Source organism: Ambystoma mexicanum, chromosome 1p (assembly GCF_040938575.1).
Source record: "Ambystoma mexicanum isolate Mex_15411 chromosome 1p, UKY_AmexF1_1, whole genome shotgun sequence".
Lineage (NCBI taxonomy): Eukaryota > Metazoa > Chordata > Amphibia > Caudata > Ambystomatidae > Ambystoma > Ambystoma mexicanum.
The window spans coordinates 38,333,599-38,354,406 of record NC_090921.1 but is presented as its reverse complement, the minus strand read 5'-3'; the positions used below and the strand labels follow the sequence as shown (position 1 = coordinate 38,354,406).

Genomic DNA, 20,808 nt, shown 5'->3' with positions numbered 1-20,808 from the left:
CTTCTGCCTAAGCATGATGAGGCCTCAGACACTGATCTCCAGAGAGGGGGAGGTCTGTCACTTCTATAATGAGTACTATATACTCCCCCCTCCCTCCACTGACAGAGCAATGAAGGAGCAGGTGTCTGGAGGTAGGCGCTCCTCCTGAGCTCTGCTCGGTGCTCTGCTGCTTCTGCCTAAGCATGATGAGGCCTCAGACACTGATCTCCAGAGAGGGGGGAGGTCTGTCAGTTCTATAATGAGCACTATACACTCCTCCCTCCCTCCACTGCCATAGCAATGAAGGAGCAGGTGTCTAGGGGTAGGCGCTCCTCCTGAGCTCTGCTCGGTGCTCTGCTGCTTCTGCCTGAGACACTGTTCTCTGGGGGGAGGGGCGCAAAGCCACTGGTCATGATAAAGGGAGTCCGGGGTGTACATGTGTCTGCTACAGCTTCCTATTCACTTCACTTTATTTCCTGCTGTTTAAAGTCTTTCGTTTCTGTTTTAGAAGCGGCTCTTCGCTTCCGGGTGAAATGTTCACATTCACTTCCGGTGTGAAGGAGGCTTTCCCCGGAAGTTCGGCCAGAGGCTCGCACGTCGTGTCACGTGCTGCAGCCGGAGGAGGAACTGCCCAATAGGAGGCGGGATTAGTCCTGTGTCCGGGCTGCAGCTCCACCCCGGGAAGAGACAGAAATAGGTGAGAACCGTTTAATTTATCTAATGTGGGGATCACACGGGCCTGTGCTAGATTTTCAGAATAAAAAAACCAGGGCATGCGCAGTGTTGCCGGGTCGGAATGAAAATAAGCACAACGCTCCTTCAAAACAAGCCCAAAACATGCAAATTCTCATCCAAACAAACGCAGGCCTAAAACACCGCGGATAGGCATCAAAAGTCAGATACACAGCAACATACATAGGGCCTCATTACGACCCAGGCGGTAAGTTACCGCCTGGGTCGTACCTTTACCACCATGGCGTAAACTATGTTTACGCTATGGTGGTTGGCGGACTTACCGCCCCATTCCGAGGTGAGTGGGGCGGTAAATCCCCATTAACCCATTTACCCTTCCCCATTCCCATTTTTGCCCCATAGGGCATAATGGGAGTGGGGAAGGCGTTAATTACGCCACCGTAAATTACGGTGGCGTAATTAACAACAAGGTCCCTTAGCGCCATGGATTTTAACACCTGCTAAAAGCAGGTGTTAAAACCTCCATGGCGCTAAGGGACCTCGGAATCAGGCGGTAAGGGTCGGCGCTGTTTACGCCGCCGTAAACCCCTTACCGCCTGGGTCCTAATGAGGCCCGGGGTCTTTACGACCCAGGCGGTAAGTACGCCAACTTTACCACCATGGTGTAAACTACGTTTACACCATGGTGGATGGTGGATTTACCGCCCCATTCCAAGGTGAGTGGGGCGGTAAATCCCCATTTCCCATTTACCCTTCCCCATTCCCATTTTTGCCCCATAGGGCATAATGGGAGTGGGGAAGGCGCTAATTACGGCACCGTAAATTACGCTGCCGTAATTAGCACCAAGACGGGTCAGCGCCATGGGTTTTAACGGCTGCTAAAAGCAGCCGTTAAAATTGGAATCAGGCGTTAAGGGTTAACAACAGCGTTAACCCTTAACGCCTGAGTTGTAATGAGGCCCATAATATGTTACACCAAGAGGCTTTTATTCCCATTTCTAGAATTCTGACAATTAGTGTCTCTGCATTACGTTGCATGTTTGAGATTTACATAACTCTCAACCATTTGTGTCGCAAAGGCGGGTGAAAACACCCGATTTTATTTTTGGCGGGTTAGAGGCCCATTGAAACGAATGGGCGTGCAGGAGGCTTGGCCGGTGAGTCAGCTGTTTACAAGGCGGGTGACACCCGCCAAAAGCGTGGGAGTTGAGAGCTATGGATTTATCAAAGTGTGTCCTTGGCTTTGCTGCTCTGTCTCCCCTCTAGTCTTTGGTGAGTCGCTCCCCGAGTGTGATGGATTTTGGGTGTCAGGTGTCAGTGGGTTTCACGGTGAGTCAGAAGTTGCGGTTGGATAGGGTGCAGGCGAGGGTATTGAGGGTGTGTTCGGGTGTGATGAGGTCCTCTCCAGTGAATGCGGTGCAGGTGCTTGTGGGGGAGATGCCGTTGGGGTTGAGGAGGGATGCGTTGAATATGAGGTGGTGGGTGAAGTGTAGTGCGAAGAGTGTGGCTCATCCGGTGCGTGAATGTTTGAAGTATAATTGGAGATTTGACTACTATAGGGACCGGTGGAGGAGGAAGGGGGGCACTTTGGGGTTTCATATGTGGGAGAAAGGGGTGAAGTGGGGTGTAGGCGAGTTGTTGGCTGTGACGGTATGGATTTGGTGAGATGGCCATTGTGGATGATGGGGTCTCCAAAGGTGTGTTTAGAGTTGGCGAGTGTGGTGTCGAAGAAGCGGGGTTTGCGGGGTGAGATCAAGGCTTTGGGTTAGGCGTATGTGGCAGGGAAGGAAGGATGCAAGGTGTTCACGGATGGTTGGAAAGATCCTGTTGTCTGGGAGAGTGGGTATGGTGTATTATTTGGAAAGCACTGGGGAGTATAAAGTGGGGCGACTGACAAATGATGTGTCTATTTGTACGGCTGAGTTGGTGGCGATAGCATTGGCGATTGATAGGGTGTGCGAGTTGGGGTATGAGAAGGTGGTGGTGTTCTCGGATTCATTGAGTGGGTTGCAGACGATTGTGGCAGGGGATGGTGATAGGAAGGATGTGATTTTGGATATCAGGAGGAAGATTGATTGGTATGTGCGTGGGGGAATTGATTTGGAGTTGGCGTGGGTCCCCAGTCACAGTGGCATTTTGGGTAATGAGTTGGTGGATCTGGCGGCGGGTGAGGGTATGAAGAGGGGAGCGGTTGATGTGAGGTTGCCTTTGAGTGTGGTTGAGGTGAAGGCTGTGATGGTGACATGGATGAGTGGCATGAGAGGTGGGTGAGTGGGGTGAAGGGCAGGTGGATGTTTGGTGTTCGTGGGAAAGTGTCGGAGAAGGTGGATGTGGGGAGTCTGGAATGGAGGAGGGGGGAGGAGGTGATGCTGAATCGGTTGAGGATAGGGCATGTGGGGCTGAATGACTGTCTGTTTCGAGTGGGGAAGCGTGAGTCGAGTGACTGTGCGGTGTGTGGGGTGCCTGAGACTGTGCAACATTTTTTGCTTAGGTGTGAGAAACATGTTGAAGAGAGAGAATTGATCAGGGTTCGGTTGACTGCGCTGGGTGTGGCTGAGCTGAGTGGGAGGGCTTTGCTAGGAGGTGACGTGGTGAGAGGCAGGAGGAGGAGCAGTGTGATGTTGGATTTTGTGAGGCAGACGGGGCAGTGGGAGGAGTTGAGTTTATGTGAGCTAAGTATTGATTGGTGGGTCTGGTGCACATCATCCTTTAGGATGGTGAAGCGCCTGCGTGGGTCCGCCCACGCCTCCGATAATTGAGAAGAAGAAGAAGAGTCGCTCCCCTTTGGTCCTCAGCTCTGTGAGTCTTTCTCTCCTCTGGCCCTTGGTGAGTTGCTCTCCTTTGGTCCTCAGCTCTGTGAGTCTGTCTCTCATCTGGCCCTTGGTGAGTTGCTCCCCTTTGGTCCTCAGCTCTGTGAGTCTTTCTCCCCTCTGGCCCTTGGTGAGTTGCTCCCCCTTGGTCCTTAGCTCTGTGAGTCTGTCTCCCGTCTGGCCCTTGGTGAGTTGCTCTCCTTTGGTCCTCAGCTCTGTGAGTCTGTCTCCCCTCTGGCCCTTGGTGAGTTGCTCTCCTCTGGTCCTCAGCTCTGTGAGTCTGTCTCCCCTCTGGTCCTTGGTGAGTCGCCCCCCATTGGTCCTCAGCTCTGTGAGTGTGTCTCCACATTGGCCTTTGGTGAGTTGCTCCCCTTTAGTCCTCAGCTCTGTGAGTCTTTCTCCCCTCTGGCCCTTGGTGAGTTGCTCCCCCTTGGTCCTCAGCTCTGTGAGTCTGTCTCCCCTCTGGCCCTAGGTGAGTTGCTCTCCTTTGGTCCTCAGCTCTGTGAGTCTGTCTCCCCTCTGGCCCTTGGTGAGCTGCTCTCCTCTGGTCCTCAGCTCTGCGAGTCTGTCTCCCCTCTGGCCCTTGGTGAGTTGCTCCCCTTTGGTCCTCATCTATGTGAGTCTGTCTCCGCTCTGGTCCTTGGTGAGTTGCTCCCCTTTGGACCTCAGCTCTGCTGCTCTGTCACCCCTCTGGCCCTTGGTGAGTCGCCCCCCTTTGGTACTCAGCTCTGTGAGTCTGTCTCCCCTCTGGCCCTTGGTGAGTCGCTCCCCTTTGGTCCTCAGCTCTGTGAGTCTGTCTCCCCTCTGGCCCTTGGTGAGTTGCTCTCCTTTGGTCCTCAGCTCTGTGAGTCTGTTTCCCCTCTGGCCCTTGGTGAGTTGCTCTCCTCTGGTCCTCAGCTCTGCAAGTCTGTCTCCCCTCTGGCCCTTCGTGAGTTGCTCCCCTTTGGACATCAGCTCTGTGAGTCTGTCTCCCCTCTGGCCCTTGGTGAGTTGCTCTCCTTTGGTCCTCAGCTCTGTGAGTCTGTTTCCCCTCTGGCCCTTGGTGAGTTGCTCTCCTCTGGTCCTCAGCTCTGCAAGTCTGTCTCCCCTCTGGCCCTTGGTGAGTCGCTCCCCTTTGGTCCTCAGCTCTGTGAGTCTGTCTCCCCTCTGGCCCTTGGTGAGTTGCTCTCCTTTGGTCCTCAGCTCTGTGAGTCTGTTTCCCCTCTGGCCCTTGGTGAGTTGCTCTCCTCTGGTCCTCAGCTCTGCAAGTCTGTCTCCCCTCTGGCCCTTCGTGAGTTGCTCCCCTTTGGACATCAGCTCTGTGAGTCTGTCTCCTGGTCCTTGGTGAGTTGCTCCCCTTTGGTCCTCAGCTCTGTGGGTCTGTCTCCCCTCTGGCCCTTGGTGAGTTGCTCCCCTTTGGTCCTCAGCTCCGTGAGTCTGTCACCCCGCTGGCCCTTGGTGAGTTGCTCCCCTTTGGTCCTCAGCTCTGTGGGTCTGTCACCCCGCTGGCCCTTGGTGAGTTGCTCCCCTTTGGTCCTCAGCTCTGTGGGTCTCTCACCCCGCTGGACCTTGGTGAGTTGCTCCCCTTTGGTCCTCAGCTCTGTGGGTCTGTCTCCCCTGTGGTACTTGGCGCTCTTGCAAAGCTGCCAGGGAGCCCCACATGATCCTATGGGACAAGGTGGGCCAGTCTCTGCATTTCCTGTTGAATACTATACTGAGATTTTGGTCCTCCCCATTATAGGTATGGGCCTACAAGCACCAGTATGCAAGTGAAAACCAAGGCTTGGATACTGGTATCGTGCATGCAGAGGGTCCATTGAGCAGCTGTGCCTTTGTGAGGTGCTCCTCTGTCCTGTCGTGCCTCTGGACCTTGATTGCATGGTGAGTCATTTTCCTCTGGTCCAGGGCTCCCTTGCAGAGATTCCAAGTAGCCAAATGTCATATGTCACAACGTAAGTCACTCTGCTAATTTCTCGTTGAATGCTGGGTTTTGTATTTTTGTTCTTCCCACTATAAGTATGGTCCCAAATGTACCAGAATGCAAAGGGAAAGTCATGTACTGGCTCATGGTGTCACACATGACACAGGCGTACTTGGCAGCTATTCCTTTGTGAGTTGATATTGATATTTTATTTCTGTCGCGCTCATACACAAGTGTTTCAGAGCGCGACAAGGGAAGGGGAACGGGGGAGAACATAACGATCTTACTAGGCCCAGTGGCATTGAGAACGACAAGTGCATCAGAGAGGGGGAGGGAGAGAAAGACATGGAAGGAGGGAGAAAAACGAGTGTGCGGAGCAAGGCGAAAACCAATAAATAATAATAAATTAATGAATAATAAAGGCAAGAAACAATGGTAGTGCAAGTGGCCAGTGCTGGGTTTAAGGCAGCAGACTGGGTAGGTCTGATAAGTGCAGGAAGGAAAGGGGGGGACTGTATGGGTACAGATACAGAGCCCAGTGCAAGGGATGGCCTGGAGGCAGTGCACGAGGGTGGCAGGGTGAGCAGGTACCTGGGCCTGGGCCCGGAGGACAGAGGGTAGCCAGGTGCACGGTGCCTCTGCTCTGTCACTTCTCTGATCACTGACTGCCTGGTGAGTCACTCTACTGTGGTCGGTGGTAAAACAGCCCCTGGTCATTGGCTCCCTTGTGAGTTGCATCTCTGGTACCATCATGTCTCTGGTGCTTGGGTTGTGGCTGGCTTTGCTGGTGTAAGTCCGTCTGCATAGTACCATAACCCCATGTAAGAATGAGCAGTGCCATACATGCCAACATGCCCCCATTCCATCCGGCAGTGCTAGATAAGTCCTCATTTTAACTTTCTATTCTGGGACCTCTTGCCCCAGACTGTTATAAATCGGGAGTGACAAGTGCCAGAAGGCACAGTTAAACCTAGGACTGCACTAGCATACCCTGACTGGCCGGTATTCATTGTTGCAACTGGGAGTATCTTTGAGTAGTCCGTGAGCAGTCATAATGGAGGCCCTGTGAAAATGGTCAGAAACCGTGGTCCCTACATTTTTGCCATGTCAGTGGCACCTGATTTAGCAACACTTAGCCTAAAATTACATTTTATGGTATAACGAGGCATAACACCTGGGGAAAGGTTGTTTTGCATTGATGTAAGCACATAAATGTGACCTATTGTTATGTTGCCAAAGTGAAAAAGGTTGTCTCCTGTTATTACATGGAATGGTTAGCAAGATATGGTAATAGTAACAACCTGATCTACACACCGCTCTCCCACCGAGGTTTCACAATTTGATGAATGCATACCACCCGAAGACACCCATCTGCACTAAGCAGACTAATAATTACACCTCTAGTATGCACCCAATGTACAGTGTGTAAAAGGTGCACTAAGGGCCGTCCCCTCTCTTGTCTATAGATGGGAAGACCCTGCCTAACCCAGGCGCCCCTACTCTCCAGGTTATATATTGCTTCTTCTATCGTCAAGTTCTGACTGGCTGGCTGTGAGGCTCTCCTCTTTCACTCTCACTCATCCACCTTACATACACAGTACCACTTGCTCTCACCAACCAATACCTCTCCTTTGCAATTGCTTCCACATTCCAGTCCACTATCCTTCCTCCGTTTGGTTCCTTGGTCTGCCACTTCCTCTTCATTCTCCTCTAACATCACCCAAACAACCCACACCTTCCTGTTTCCTGCCCGGCTTCTCATATTCTTCTTCTTTCCCTGACCAATCTTGCCCTGTTTTTCACACCCAGGAGGTGTTACCAATGCCACAATACATTTAAAAAGGGGCAAATTCCCCTGGCCCCCTACTTTGTGCATGGGTCAACCGTGCCGGGTTAATGGCAGCCCATGCAGGAAAGTGTTTTAGTTTCTGTTAGGAGGACGCATCCTGAATAAGCCCACAGTAAGCATAGGAATATCTCTGGTTTTATCAGGAAGCCTCTCCTCTGCAGGTTTTTAGTAGTACATGGTATGGGAGCTCTGTTTCAGCTGATGGATCGCGTCTTGCACTGGTGCCAGCTGGCAACGTGCAGCATTCTTTGAGGCTGTCCATCCTCTCTGCTGCAGACCTTAGCGACTCCCTATTGTGAGGGGTCAGCAATGTGAGGCAGATAACTTGATAAAGGTTTTTCATAAAATGCCATTTTATTAACTCAAAAGGTTTGCCAAACTCATCACTGTCCCTACTCTGATGAAGATTTCCCTTCTTATCAAAATAAACTGAAGGAAACACTCCAACAAAAGGAATCTGCCCCTCACACGTATACATATAAAGGGAATATATCGCAATTCAAATGTAACAGAAATCACAGTTATGTTCAACATAACACCTGATAACTATTTCTCCTTGTAACCTGGGTGAGATCCCCTTCCCCAGATTCAAAGCAGGATTGTCAACCAACAGTTCACAGTTCAACATTGAGAAAGTTCTGTCTTGCAACAAAGTTCTAATGATCAAGTTCTTCTTACTCCAAAAGTCTCTCACTTAGACTTTGACCAGAAGTTCAACCTAGACCTGTCTGTCCCTCCGCTTGTAGTAAAGAGTTCAAAACAACTTCTTAGAAAAGAAAAACACTTCCACAGTTTATCTGTATCAAAAATGATGATTTGTCAGGATGATTCCACAACAGTTCACAACATGTTTTAGTGGTCTTAACACTTCTTCTTCACAGACTTTATTCACAACAGAGTACTTCAATGACTTCTACCTGGTCCACTAACCTGCCAGGTCTACAACTACAAAGTCCCTGCCTTGATATACTCGCCTGCCAGGACTAAAGAAACTCCTAGTGACCCTACATCCCTCTTCTCATCCCAGCACTTCAGGCATTGTGGGATTTGAAGTCCCCAATGTTCAAGTTACCTTTTTCTTGTGTAGCTTCAATCTTCTAATAGGGCTTTAAGATAGTAGGGTCTCTGGGAAAGTTAGTTATGGGGTGTTCCCATTCTTTCTGACCTTCAACACCTTCAGTCCCCATCCAGTGTGATCCTCCCGCAGAACACCACCTCCAGGGTCAGGACCAGGAAGTGTCTGCCTTTCCCTGGCCACGTGAGAAGAGTCCACTTGGGCAGAGCAATCTGATAAGCACGTAAGGGTGGGACAGCTACTGGGGCCTTCCACCTGCACATCCCCCTCTAGGGTATGGATGGCTCTAGCTTACACCCTAGGAGGCCTCCAACTCTAGACCTAGAGGGGTCCCTACTCTCTCGACCTTGTTACACCATGTAGTGTGTGAGGATTAGGTGGTGGGATCGATGGGGAAGCCTAGTGACTGGATTGGTGTGGTGAGGGATGTGTGCGGGTTGTCTGAGTTTTCATTCCAGGCGGTGAGGTTGGTTTCTGTTTGTGGGGCATATGAGGAAGTATTCCATTTTATTTCGGTTGAGCTTGAGGCAGTGGGTGGCTACCCAGGTGGTGATGCTGTAGAGACAGCTTTTTGAGGGTGTGAAGTTGAGAGAGAGAGATAGAGATTTGCAAGCATATTTTAATGTCCTCGAGATAGTCTTGAAAGTGGTTGCTCAGAGTCTGGCTGAGGGATTTAAGATGTAGTTTAAAGAGGAGGTGATATAGAGAGGGACTTTATAGTACCCCATATTTAAATGAGGTGGGGTTTCATCGATGGAGGGCATGAGACAATGGGCCTCATTAGGACCCAGGCGGAGTGGGTTTCCGCCAGCGCTAATCGCGGCGGACCCGTCCGCCGTACTACGAGTTCCCTTAGCGCCATGGAGGTTTTCTCCGCCTGGTTTTACCAGGCGGAGAAAACCATGGCGCTACGGGACCTCGTTGTTAATTACGCCACCGTATTTTACGGTGGCGTAATTAACTCCTTCCCCACTCCCATTATACCCTATGGGGCAAGAATGGGAATGGGGAAGGGCAGAATGGGGATTGGGGATTTACCGCTCCGCCGAGGTCGGAATGGGGCGGTAAATCCGCCAACCCCCATGGCGCTATCGACGGCTTTCCGCCGTGCTTCGCGGTGCATTTAGCACCGCGAAATCCGCCTGGGTCCTAATGAGGCCCAATGTGTGTTCTGTCAGTGAGGAAGGAGGTAAACCAGTTAGGATGCTTTGGTTGAATGTGTCGAAGGTTGCAGAAAGCTTAAGCAGCATTAGATGGTCTGTGTGCCCTTTTTCAGTGACATTGTGGAGGTCATCCAGGATGTGGAGTGTCGCAATCCCAGTGCTGTGGCTGAGCGGATGCCTGTTTGGAAGGGTTTGAGGAGGTTCGGTCTGGTGATGTGCTGTCGAGTTGGCTTGCGACAAAGCATTCCATGATTCTGGAGAGGTGTGGCAGGATTCTGATGAGACAGTAGTTCTCAGTGAGCATGGGCCTGAGGGGGTGTCCTGTCAATTGGTCGACTGCAATTTGGTCGACTGCAATTTGGTCGACACCATTTGGTCGAATGCCAAATGGTCGAATTTTTTTTTTTTATTTATATATTTTTTTTGTGGGTTTTCGTGTGGGGAAAGAAAAAAAAGGGGGTTGGGGGGGGACCCCCCCAAAAAAAAACAAAAAAGGGGTGTAAAAAAAAAAAAAAAAAAAATTCGACCATTTGGCATTCGACCAAATGGTGTCGACCAATTGTCCTGTCGACCAAATGTTTTCGACCAATTGACTGGTAACCGCCTGAGGGATGTTGCTGTGACAGGGACCCCTCCCAACCTGGGGCAAGGGGCCTACCATGGTGTTTGCCAGAGCCAGTCCTGCCCCAATGGTGGGGCAAGGGAGTTGGAAGGGCCCAAGTTCCTTCTGCCTGTGCCTGGCTGCATCTGTCAAGTACCCTCTGTTAGCACCCCATACCTGCGTGCCAATTGGGTAGTATACCTTTTCCAGGACTGCAGAGCCCAGAAGTCCTTGTGGGGAGGAGGGAATGAGCAACCCAACTGCAAGGGAGCCAGCGGTGAACAGCCTGGCTGTGGAGTGGTACGTACTTCATAATGGCAACCAAGACGCTCCAAAATACCCTCCTAAGAACCTTAGGATTGATTGGGCCTCATTCCGAGTACGGCGCTAACCAATGGCGCTATTAACGCCTTGGTTGACGCCGTACCCGGACCGGCAGCGCCTTGGTGGATGGCGGAATTACCGCCCCATTCCAAGGTTGGCGGGGCAGTAATTCCCCATTCACCAAGGCTCTTCCCCATTCCCAAATGAGCCCCCATAGGGCTCAATGGGAATGGGGAAGATGCAAATAACGGTGACATGTTCATTACGGTCACCGTTATTGGCTTGGAGGCCCCTTTGCGCCCTCGACTTTAACACCTGCTCAAAGCAGGCGTTAAGGGCGAGGGCGCAGAGGGAACTCGGAGTATGGCGGTAAGGGAATACCGCCACCGGTCTCATTACCGGTGGCCGCTATCCCTTACCGCCATACTCGGAATGAGGCCCATTGTGTTGGTCGCAGCTGCCATGCAGAACTCCGGTGGACCCGTGTTCAAGATGGGGACGTGGTTCCATAGGCATTTTAAAGCCTTGTATCTGCATGACATGACTCCCGGTCAAGAACAAGATGGGGACTGGCCTGGGAACCAGGGGGATGCCATGACCAATGGGAGGGAGAGGAAGAGCATGAAAGAGGACCCCGGTAACAGGGCAGTGTGAGTTGTTCAGGTTTGCAAGTGAGTTGAAGGCCAACTGAGAGACCAGACGGAGGAAGGACGGTGCAGCGGAGCATGGACGAACATTAGGGAGGGTGCATGCCTGGTGAGGTATTGGATGGGGAGAGTTGGTGGTACTTGTCTATATGGTGGGGAAGCCGAGTGAGTGAGACTTAGTAGAAGAGCAGGGGAGAAAGTGGGAATGAGTGAGCAACGTGGCTGCGGGAGTAAAAGCAGTGTGTGAGCACGAGGAGGAAGGGTGGAATAGAGGGCAGGAGAGAGAGTCGTGGGAGTAGAAACTAGTAGGAGAGGAGAGTAGAGTGTATTAGTGGCGAACGTAGTAAAGCTCGACACGTGGAGTAGTAGATGTAAGAAAATCATAGGGACAGAGAAGGGGTGAAAGGAGTGGGGGGAGAAAGGGTGAAGAGGAAGGAAGTAGGGAACATCGGGTGAGGAATATAAGAGCATGAGAGGTAAAGACCAAGTGAGACCCGAGCGATTGAAAGATATTTTTTTGTTTCCTTCTGGGACCGAAGTTAGGATCCACCTATACATTCCCAAAGGGAGAAAGCAAGAGGAGGAGATCACTTTTAGGCACACACTGCTAGCCAGCCATATCCTAGTTAGTAGGGATTATCCATCTCTAGCGACCACTTTGGGATTTAGGGATGCCAGGGTTAGGATGGGAAAAGCCCACGGGAGGAGAGAGAGAGTGAGTGATATTAATGTGACGCTATTCAAACCTTTTAAGAAAAACTCTTGAACCGTTTTCGAGAGTGGGTATGTGTTAAGATGGATTTCTGACTTGGAGGGCAGAGGTTCAGAAGGCCAGCCTAGTTTCTTGGAACAGGGTAACCTTCTGGAAAAGCCAGACCAATCAAGGTAGCTAAGGTCTGCGGTCAAGACTAGGTCTCAGGAGGGGTGAGGGTGACTGAAAGACCTCAATGAGCACACAGAGCAAGGATCACTCCCAGACAGGTGTGTGTGTGTGTGTGTATATATATATATATATATATATATATATATATATATATATATTTATTACAAGGCCTTTGTAACTTCAACACACAGTAAAACAATCACAGCAATACTACCAAACCAACACAACACTAACAATACAAAATATATGCAAGACCAATGGGGTCTAAAGGGTTAAAGTCACGAAATGAGTCCACAACCTAAAGGGAAGGAAACGGGCAGTGCAAATAGTCTTTAGTCCCCTTCTGCATCCAACACACACCTAACAAGGGCAGTCCAATCCCTAAGAAGAGAAGAGCCTAATGCTCAATAGAGCATGCTATGCAAGCGCATGCGTATGTTCCAATGGGCAAAAACGGGGTCTCTTCAGGGGTCTCTAGAAGCTCAGGGAGGTAGGTGAGGCGATGAAGTTCCCACTATTCGAGGAGGGTCTCCACTTGAGGGCAGAGTCGATTCCAAGAGTCGGGAATAGTTTGCTAGTTCGCACTAGCAGTGGAAAGGAGGGGGGCCCCCAGTGGCCACTCGTGCGTAAAAGTGGATGGAGGTGCTAGGGGCCACCGGCTAGGGTTGCGATTACTCACTGACCCCGGCACACTCCAGACTAAACTTCGCCAGTCGAGTCCACTTCGGTGCAGGTTCAAATGCGACAATATGACGTCTCTGTGGCTTTCAGTTCCGAAGATGGTGATGATGCCCAAACGGGACAGTGGCGATTTCTCCACTCCTGATGGATGGATTAGGCCAGTTTCACTGCAGCAGGCTTCAGGGGTAAGAGGGGCACAAATGCAGCGCACCTGCAAAGATCATTGCGGCTGGGAAACACAGTAACCGCGGCGGCTCAGGTCCTGGCAGTCTTGTCTCACTTCAGACCTGGGAACGCCAAGTGTACGAAATTCGGTGTGAGTGTACCGCGGACACAGAGCTAGCAGTATACCAAGGGTCAAGGGCTTCCTCGAAACAGCGGCGGAGACAGAGCAAAAGTCCAGTGTAAGCTGGTCGGCCCACTGGTTGGCCCAGGGACACTTCCGAGAAGGCTTGCTTGCAGGCTTTGATGAAGCTTTGTTTGTATGTTTCTTTGTTTTATTACTTGTATTGCGCACCAGACCCAAGGGTATCGGGGAGCATTGCATAAGACAACTTGCTTGGTTACAGAAAGTACATTTACATAGGTATATTTTCATAATACAAGGTATACAATACAGAATAAGGTGATGTTACATATTCGGCATACAAATAAAATACTATATACAGTTATGGTGACACATTGTTATGTACAAGGGTATAGCAGGAAGTAGAAGGGAGTCATAGGCAAGATTACTTGTCAGAATCTTTGAACCAATTTATGAGGTTCTGCTGAAATTGTGGGTAAGATTGATCTACTCGCAGGGGAGGGGTAAGGAGTTCCACAGTTGAGCTGCCTTAACCGGGAAACTGCGTCCCCCAACTCCTGGAGAGTTTAAATCTTGGGACCAAAAGGCAGTTGGTGTTCGATGATCTGGAGGGACTTATAATGGTTTTTCTAGTGAGTCTCTCAGTAAGATAGAAAGGAGCCGCGTTGTTTAGACATTTGTATGTGAGAGAGGCCACTTTCAACAGGATTTGATCCTGTACGGATAACCAGTTGTTTAATCTTCTTGTTTCAGAGATATGATCTCTCCTTGAAATTCCGAGTGCAGCTCTAGGAGCATTGTTCTGGAGGAGCTGGATTTTCTTGATAGTTTCCTCGTTGGCCCCGATGTAAAGAGAGTTACAGTAGTCCAGCTTCGACAGAACAAGTGCTCTTGCCAGGGTAATGCAACTGTTGTTAGACAGGAAGGGTTTGCCTGCTCTTATTAATTTACAAGTGTATGCTGTGGCGGATGCCATTGCATTAACCTGTTTCTTGAAGGAAAGGGTCGAGTCCAGATAGAAACCCAGGGTTTTGACCTCGCTAGCGTCCGTGATGGGGTTGCTGTCAATGTTGAATGAGTATTTGGGTCCCAGTTTTTTGAGGGTTGAGGAAGTGCCCAAGATAATGATCTCAGTCTTGTCATCATTCAGGCATAGTCCATGGGTAGCCATCCATGCCTGGATGATGAGATATACCTTGTTCACCAAGGTCAAATCCTTGTCCTAATCACCAATAAGTGGTAAGAGAATCTGAGTATCATCTTCATAGTTAGTGTAGGTGATACCAAGATGGTCCAGATCATTGAACGGGGGCTTCGTGAAGATGTTGTACAAGGTAGGAGAGACGCATGAACCATGAGGAACTCTGCATGAAATGGGGATGGTGTCTGCGGCTGCAGTGGGAAAAAAGACTCTCATAGTCCTGTTAAGAAAGTATTCAATCCATACTATCGCTTCTTCAGAAAAGTGAGCCGCTGAATCCAGATGCCTGCAAAGGACCCCATGATCCACAAGGTCGAAAGCAGCCGATAGGTCCAAGAGCAGGGGGAGGGCTGATTTCCCTTTATCTCTGAGCTCGCCAATTTGGGCTTTTAGGTGTATTAAAGCAGTTTCAGTCCCATGCTGGGGCTGAAAGCCTGACTGGCGAGCACCCAGCAAGCGGTTTTCCAGATGTTTCTGTATTTGTAAATAGGCCATTTTAGCTATAATTTTCAGAAGGAAGGGCACTGTTGTGATTGGTCGGTAGTTTGTGGAGATGGCAGGGTCTAATGTCTGTTTTTAAGTAGTGGGAGCACCCAAGATTCTTTTAAGTTACTTGGTATGGTGCCGGATGAAAATGAGGCATTGATAAGTTTTGTGATAAAGTGGGCCAGACCTCTGGTAGCGTCCTTTATCAGTTGGGCAGGGCATTGATCTCCCTGACAATTAGAGGGTTTGAGCGTAAGAATAATTTTTTCGGTCTCGTTAATAGAGACTTTGGAGAATTTAAAGCGTTGGGGGCAAACTGTATCTATAGGTGGTGTGGTAGAATTTATGGGGGAAGTATTCGTGGTTAGTGACGATTTTTTTGTGGCAATTTTGGCTTGTTAGGTCGAAACTGTCAGATAATGCTTGCAGTATGTTAGAGCACCAAAGTTTATCTTGTATGCAATTATCAGGTACTGGGATGTGGGCTTCTAACTCCTTCACAATAACAAAAAGTACCTTTTTATGCTCGAGTTGGCTTGTGCAATTCTGGTATTATAAGTTTTGCGTTTAGCTGCAATTATTTCACTTTTGTATAGGGCAGATATCGTATGGAGGTTCATTTTATTTTCCTCTAAGGTAGTAGTCTCCAGGATACCTCTCATTGGGCCTCATTAGGACCCTGGCGGAGTGGGTTTCCGCCAGCGCTAATCGCGGCGGACCCGTCCGCCGTACTACGAGTTCCCTTAGCGCCATGGAGGTTTTCTCCGCCTGGTTTTACCGGGCGGAGAAAACCATGGCGCTAAGGGACCTCGTTGTTAATTACGCCACCGTACTTTACGGCGGCGTAATTAACTCCTTCCCCACTCCCATTATACCCTATGGGGCAAGAATGGGAATGGGGAAGGGTAAAATGGGGATTGGGGATTTACCGCTCCGCCAAGGTCGGCATGGGGTGGTAAATCCGCCAACCCCCATGGCGCTATCGGCGGCTTTCCGCCATGCTCCGCGGTGCATTTAGCACCGCGGATTCCGCCAGGGTCGTAATGAGGGCCATTGTCTTCTTTTAGCTCGTAGTGTTTTCAGGTGTGGTGAGTACTATGAGTTAAGGTGGGCTTTAGGCTTGCTTAGTCGCATTTTAAGAGGCGCGATTGAGTCTAGTGAAGTAGACCTGGTTTTATTATACTTGTTCACCAGAGCCTCGGGGCCCAAATTTTCTGGCAGAGAATTGAGAGTGGGAAGGATCAGAGGGAGTAAGTTATCGGGGGTAATGTTCTTTTTTTTCCTAGTTGGTATGGGTGGGGCCAGCTCGGTGGTGGTAGGGGTTTGTCGTTTAGTTGCTAGCGAGAATGTCACAAGGTGATGATCTGTCCAGATTTGAGGGGAGATGGATGAGATAAAAGCATTACAATTCTAGTCTGCCACCCAATGAAATGTTCTCCCTTTGATATGGGTGGGCTGAAACACTCTGAGTAAGGCTAAGGTCAGTTAGGATGTTGGCCACACTTAACGCGTGTGGGTCTGTAGTTATTGAAGCCCAGGTTGATATCCCCTAGTAAAATGAGTTGGGAAGAGTTTTTTAGATCATTGGAGAGGATAGTAGAAATATCCTCCTCAAATGTTCTAAAAGGACCTGGGGGTCTGTAAATTAAGTGGATAGTGAGAGTCTGGGCCTTGTTGATGGATAGTTTAGCTATGAGATTTTCACATGATTTAATATCAAGGGAAGGTGCTTACCTTATCGATAGATTAGATTTGGCAATGAGGGCTATACCTCCTCCGCGTGCTTAATTTCTATCAACTCTTAAGATGGTGTAACCATTGGGAATAGCCATCATGGGAGCGGGGCCTGCGGCAGCATGTCGCCAAGATTCCGTGATAGCCAAGAAGTCATAATTTTCGGATTGTGTAAGGTCGGATAGCTCAGTGGCGTGAGCAACCAACGATCTGGCGTTTATCAGGGCACCTGTAAGGGTGGGGATCGTGCTGGGAGCTGTGCAGGGTGTTCGTGTGGGCTGGGCCTTGGATGTGGCAGTGTGAGTACTGGGCCTATTAGGGATGGGGTCAGCATTTGTAGTTTTTTGGATGATGCAGCAGTTGGTTTTCTGATTGACTAGGTATAGAGATCTAGTAGTAGGTTCATAAAGTTTCATTAATCTATATTACACGGGTACTTTGGGATTAGGCTCGAAATAGGGATGCTTGATTGTACCATAGTGGATAAGTTGCCTACGTTCTTGTAGATTGGATTTGGAAGGCCTTGGTGGTGAGGAGGGCAGAACCAGGTGAGACCCACAAGGCTAATGAATGAGAATAGGAGACCAACAGCGCAAAGGAGATGGCTTGTAGTCAGCATGCTGGAGTCTATAAACAGACAAAGGTAATGTAATAGCGCTTCTAACTTAGCTACGTAGGCTAAACTGACAATAGCAGGGCTAAGGAATATTATTTGGCTAAAATAGTTTAGGCAACGGCAGCACCAATAGGGTGTTAATACAAATAACAGGCAAACGCAGTACAAAACCAATAGGATGCTAATGCAAATAACAGGTAGGATAGTCTGACAGAAACTAGGGTAGGCAAAAGCAGTACAAAACCAATAGGAAGCTAATACAAATAACAGATAGGCTAGTCTGACAGAAACCAGGGTAGTTCAGTTAACTATAATGGTATAGGCAAAAGCAGTACAAAACCAATATGCAAGATGTGTTTCTGTTTGCCGCCTTCATTCATTCTGTATAATTACGGGCCACACTAAACCAGTGCAACCACTTTGTTGAACGATCTCAGTATGTGGACACTTGGTCAATCATACATCTCCAGCACATGCACATGACATCTACCACTGGTCGCCCGCTTCCCGGGCGCACTCAGTGATCAGTATATAAACAAATACCATGCGTCCTTTATGATGTTAGCAGTGCAGAATATATAACATGCATTTGCAACCTGTCAAGCAGCCTAAAATCCGCACTACCACTGGACTGCAGCACTATTCCCCCACACATGCGCAGTCCAGTCTTAGGTCGCTTAGTTACGAGCGATGCACATACATCTATGACACACGCATGCGCATGTCTAGAATCACTACCGCGGATACAGCACTGCCACGAAGGAAGCTGCCGCAGGTAAGTCGTCTCCGTCTAGGAGTGGTGTTTTCGTACACACGCTAAAACTACTGCTAATAGCTATGCAGGCAAGGGGGCACCACCCACCGGGGCTCCTTTACGTGATTTGATGACTTTATTGCGAGCCGGCATTACCGCCTAAGGGCTCGCCAGCATTTGGCACCATTGGTAAATGGCCGCACCCCCGCCAACATATGCAGCAATTTAGATTTGTCTATAAATCCATAGACATTATAAGGATGACAGAATCCTTTTATATTTTTTACAGCTGAACCAGCTGGATACTCCTCACCAGACCCTATCCACATAGGACCAAGAAATCCAAGGCGCACAGAAGGCACCTTTAGAAAAGAACGCTGCACCTCTTCTCAGTACCTGTGACACTACAATCATTGGCTCAGGTAGGACATGCCGCAGCACACACTACAGGCAATCATTAAACCCTGCAGAGAGACACCATTGTTCTGATATTATTTTTCTACTTTTAGATGTTCCACCCACGGGGTACACAAGTGACACCATTCAGTCCACTTCCACAGTCCTGAAGACGCCATTAGAACAGCAAACCATTCAGTTTGTGTCAGAAACACCACAAGTGTCGACTAGACAGATGTATTGGTTATAATAACCACATTCTAAGTCACGACCTGTACTAACCCTCACGGCACAAAAAAACGTAATTGTAATTTGTTAGTCATATGAATACTTAATATGATTGGATTTGTACAAACTCCCATAACACATGGGGTTGAAAATGGCTATACATGTACAACAGCCTAAATAGGCTTTTTTAACGATTTACTAGAAAATAAAATGTGTTAAATGTGTGAATACAATAGTTGGTCCCTGTGTCAGGAAGTCAATACAGTTTGACTTTTCCTTTCTCCTGGAATCTATTCTCCAGACCTGCATAGGTCGGTGTTAATTACTAAACCAAAGTTCGATCTTAGTCCCTACTGGGATGACCACAGATTCAGCCTTGTGTAGGCTCAAGGCCTCTCCAGCCCCATTTGCTTTATTCCCTCTTTCACCCCTTGTGAGGTAGCCAGTTTCCGAGACCCTGGAAGGGCTATGCGCCTGTTCAGCCCTTCTGCGATTATCGCTTCTTGCTCACCCCCCCCCTGGGATATTTAGATTATTATCCCTGTGTGCGCTATGGGCCTGCTCAGCCCTTCTGTGATTATCGCTTCTTGCTCACCCCCTCCTGGGATATTTAGATTATTATCCCTGTGTGCGCTATGGGCCTGTTCAGCCCTTCTGTGATTATCGCTTCTTGCTCACCCCCTCCTGGGATATTTAGATTATTATCCCTGTGTGCGCTATGGGCCTGCTCAGCCCTTCTGTGATTATCGCTTCTTGCTCACCCCCTCCTGGGATATTTAGATTATTATCCCTGTGTGTGCTATGCGCCTGCTCAGCCCTTCTGTGATTATCGCTTCTTGCTCACCCCCTCCTGGGATATTTAGATTATTATCCCTGTGTGCGCTATGGGCCTGTTCAGCCCTTCTGTGATTATCGCTTCTTGCTCACCCCCTCCTGGGATATTTAGATTATTATCCCTGTGTGCGCTATGGGCCTGTTCAGCCCTTCTGTGATTATCGCTTCTTGCTCACCCCCTCCTGGGATATTTAGATTATTATCCCTGTGTGCGCTATGGGCCTGTTCAGCCCTTCTGTGATTATCGCTTCTTGCTCACCCCCCCCTGGGATATTTAGATTATTATCCCTGTGTGCGCTATGGGCCTGTTCAGCCCTTCTGTGATTATCGCTTCTTGCTCACCCCCCCCTGGGATATTTAGATTATTATCCCTGTGTGCGCTATGGGCCTGTTCAGCCCTTCTGTGATTATCGCTTCTTGCTCACCCCCCCCTGGGATATTTAGATTATTATCCCTGTGTGCGCTATGGGCCTGTTCAGCCCTTCTGTGATTATCGCTTCTTGCTCACCCCCTCCTGGGATATTTAGATTATTATCCCTGTGTGCGCTATGGGCCTGTTCAGCCCTTCTGTGATTATCGCTTCTTGCTCACCCCCTCCTGGGATATTTAGATTATTATCCCTGTGTGCGCTATGGGCCTGCTCAGCCCTTCTGTGATTATCGCTTCTTGCTCACCCCCTCCTGGGATATTTAGATTATTATCCCTGTGTGCGCTATGGGCCTGCTCAGCCCTGTATTGTCAGTTGCTTCTCTCACCCGCTCCTGGGGTAATCGGGTCATTAGCCCCATATCATTTCGGTTCTTCTCAGGCCAGTGCAGTCTGTTGCTTTTCTCAGCCCCTCCTGGGGTAGTCGTACTTTCAACACAGTGTGGGCTCGGTGGTGGCTTCAGCGCCCTCCAACTGCTTCTTGGGTGCTGTCTCGTAAATGTGGTACAACAGTGCTGCTCCACAGTACGCCACTATTGCGCTTGCTGGTCTGCGTCTGTGCCTTTTTCTCCAGTAACATCGCTATGGCGCTTGTTTGTCTGCATCTGTGCCTTTTTCTCCAGTAACGTTCTGCTCTTTTGTGGTTCCTCTTCCATGTATTGGCGTCAACGGAATAGGATGTTGGTGTGTCCTCTCTTGTTTGGTTCGGCATCTTTCTCTCACGATTTCCAGTTGCTCAGGACTCATACTCTCTATGAAGTTGCTGTGAGCTCCTCTTGGTCTGCAGCGTCTCCTACTGTTGCGCGTTCCTCACCCTCCAGCTGATTCTCTCCTTCTTGGTCGCACTGTATTTAGGTTCCTCCCTGAACGGAGGAGGAGATTCCATTGGTCCGGTGTTTCAAAAAGAGACAGTAACCGGTACGGGTCAGAAACCAAGCCATCCACTTTAGGGGTCCTGGTCATTTCCATGGTCAGTTCCCATATAGCCCATAAGTGTATGGGACCTTGTAATGGGGAGGTGACAGGGAATCCATACTTGGACATTCCTTTTCCCCATAGGGTGGGCTCAGCTCCCAGTGGGGACCCCACTAGCACTGTCCCCTAGGAGGGTATTGCATATTAGGCTCACCTCCCTAGTCCCAAAGGTGCCCCCCCCCTTCTTGGGGAGGAGGGACACATTCCCTGGATTTGTCACAGTACGTACATGCATTATTTAAGGCG

The 20,808-nt window shown here is 49.5% G+C and overlaps 1 protein-coding gene across 1 annotated transcript in view; it reads left to right on the top strand.

The window, feature by feature from the left end:
* Positions 1-507: 507 nt before the first annotated feature.
* Positions 508-20,808, top strand: part of LOC138565580 (zinc finger protein 883-like) — a 179,252-nt gene continuing 158,951 nt past the window's right edge. The window contains exon 1 of the mRNA XM_069642990.1: positions 508-676. The gene's annotated coding sequence lies outside the window, so the exon portion shown is untranslated. The remainder of the gene's footprint in view (positions 677-20,808) is intronic.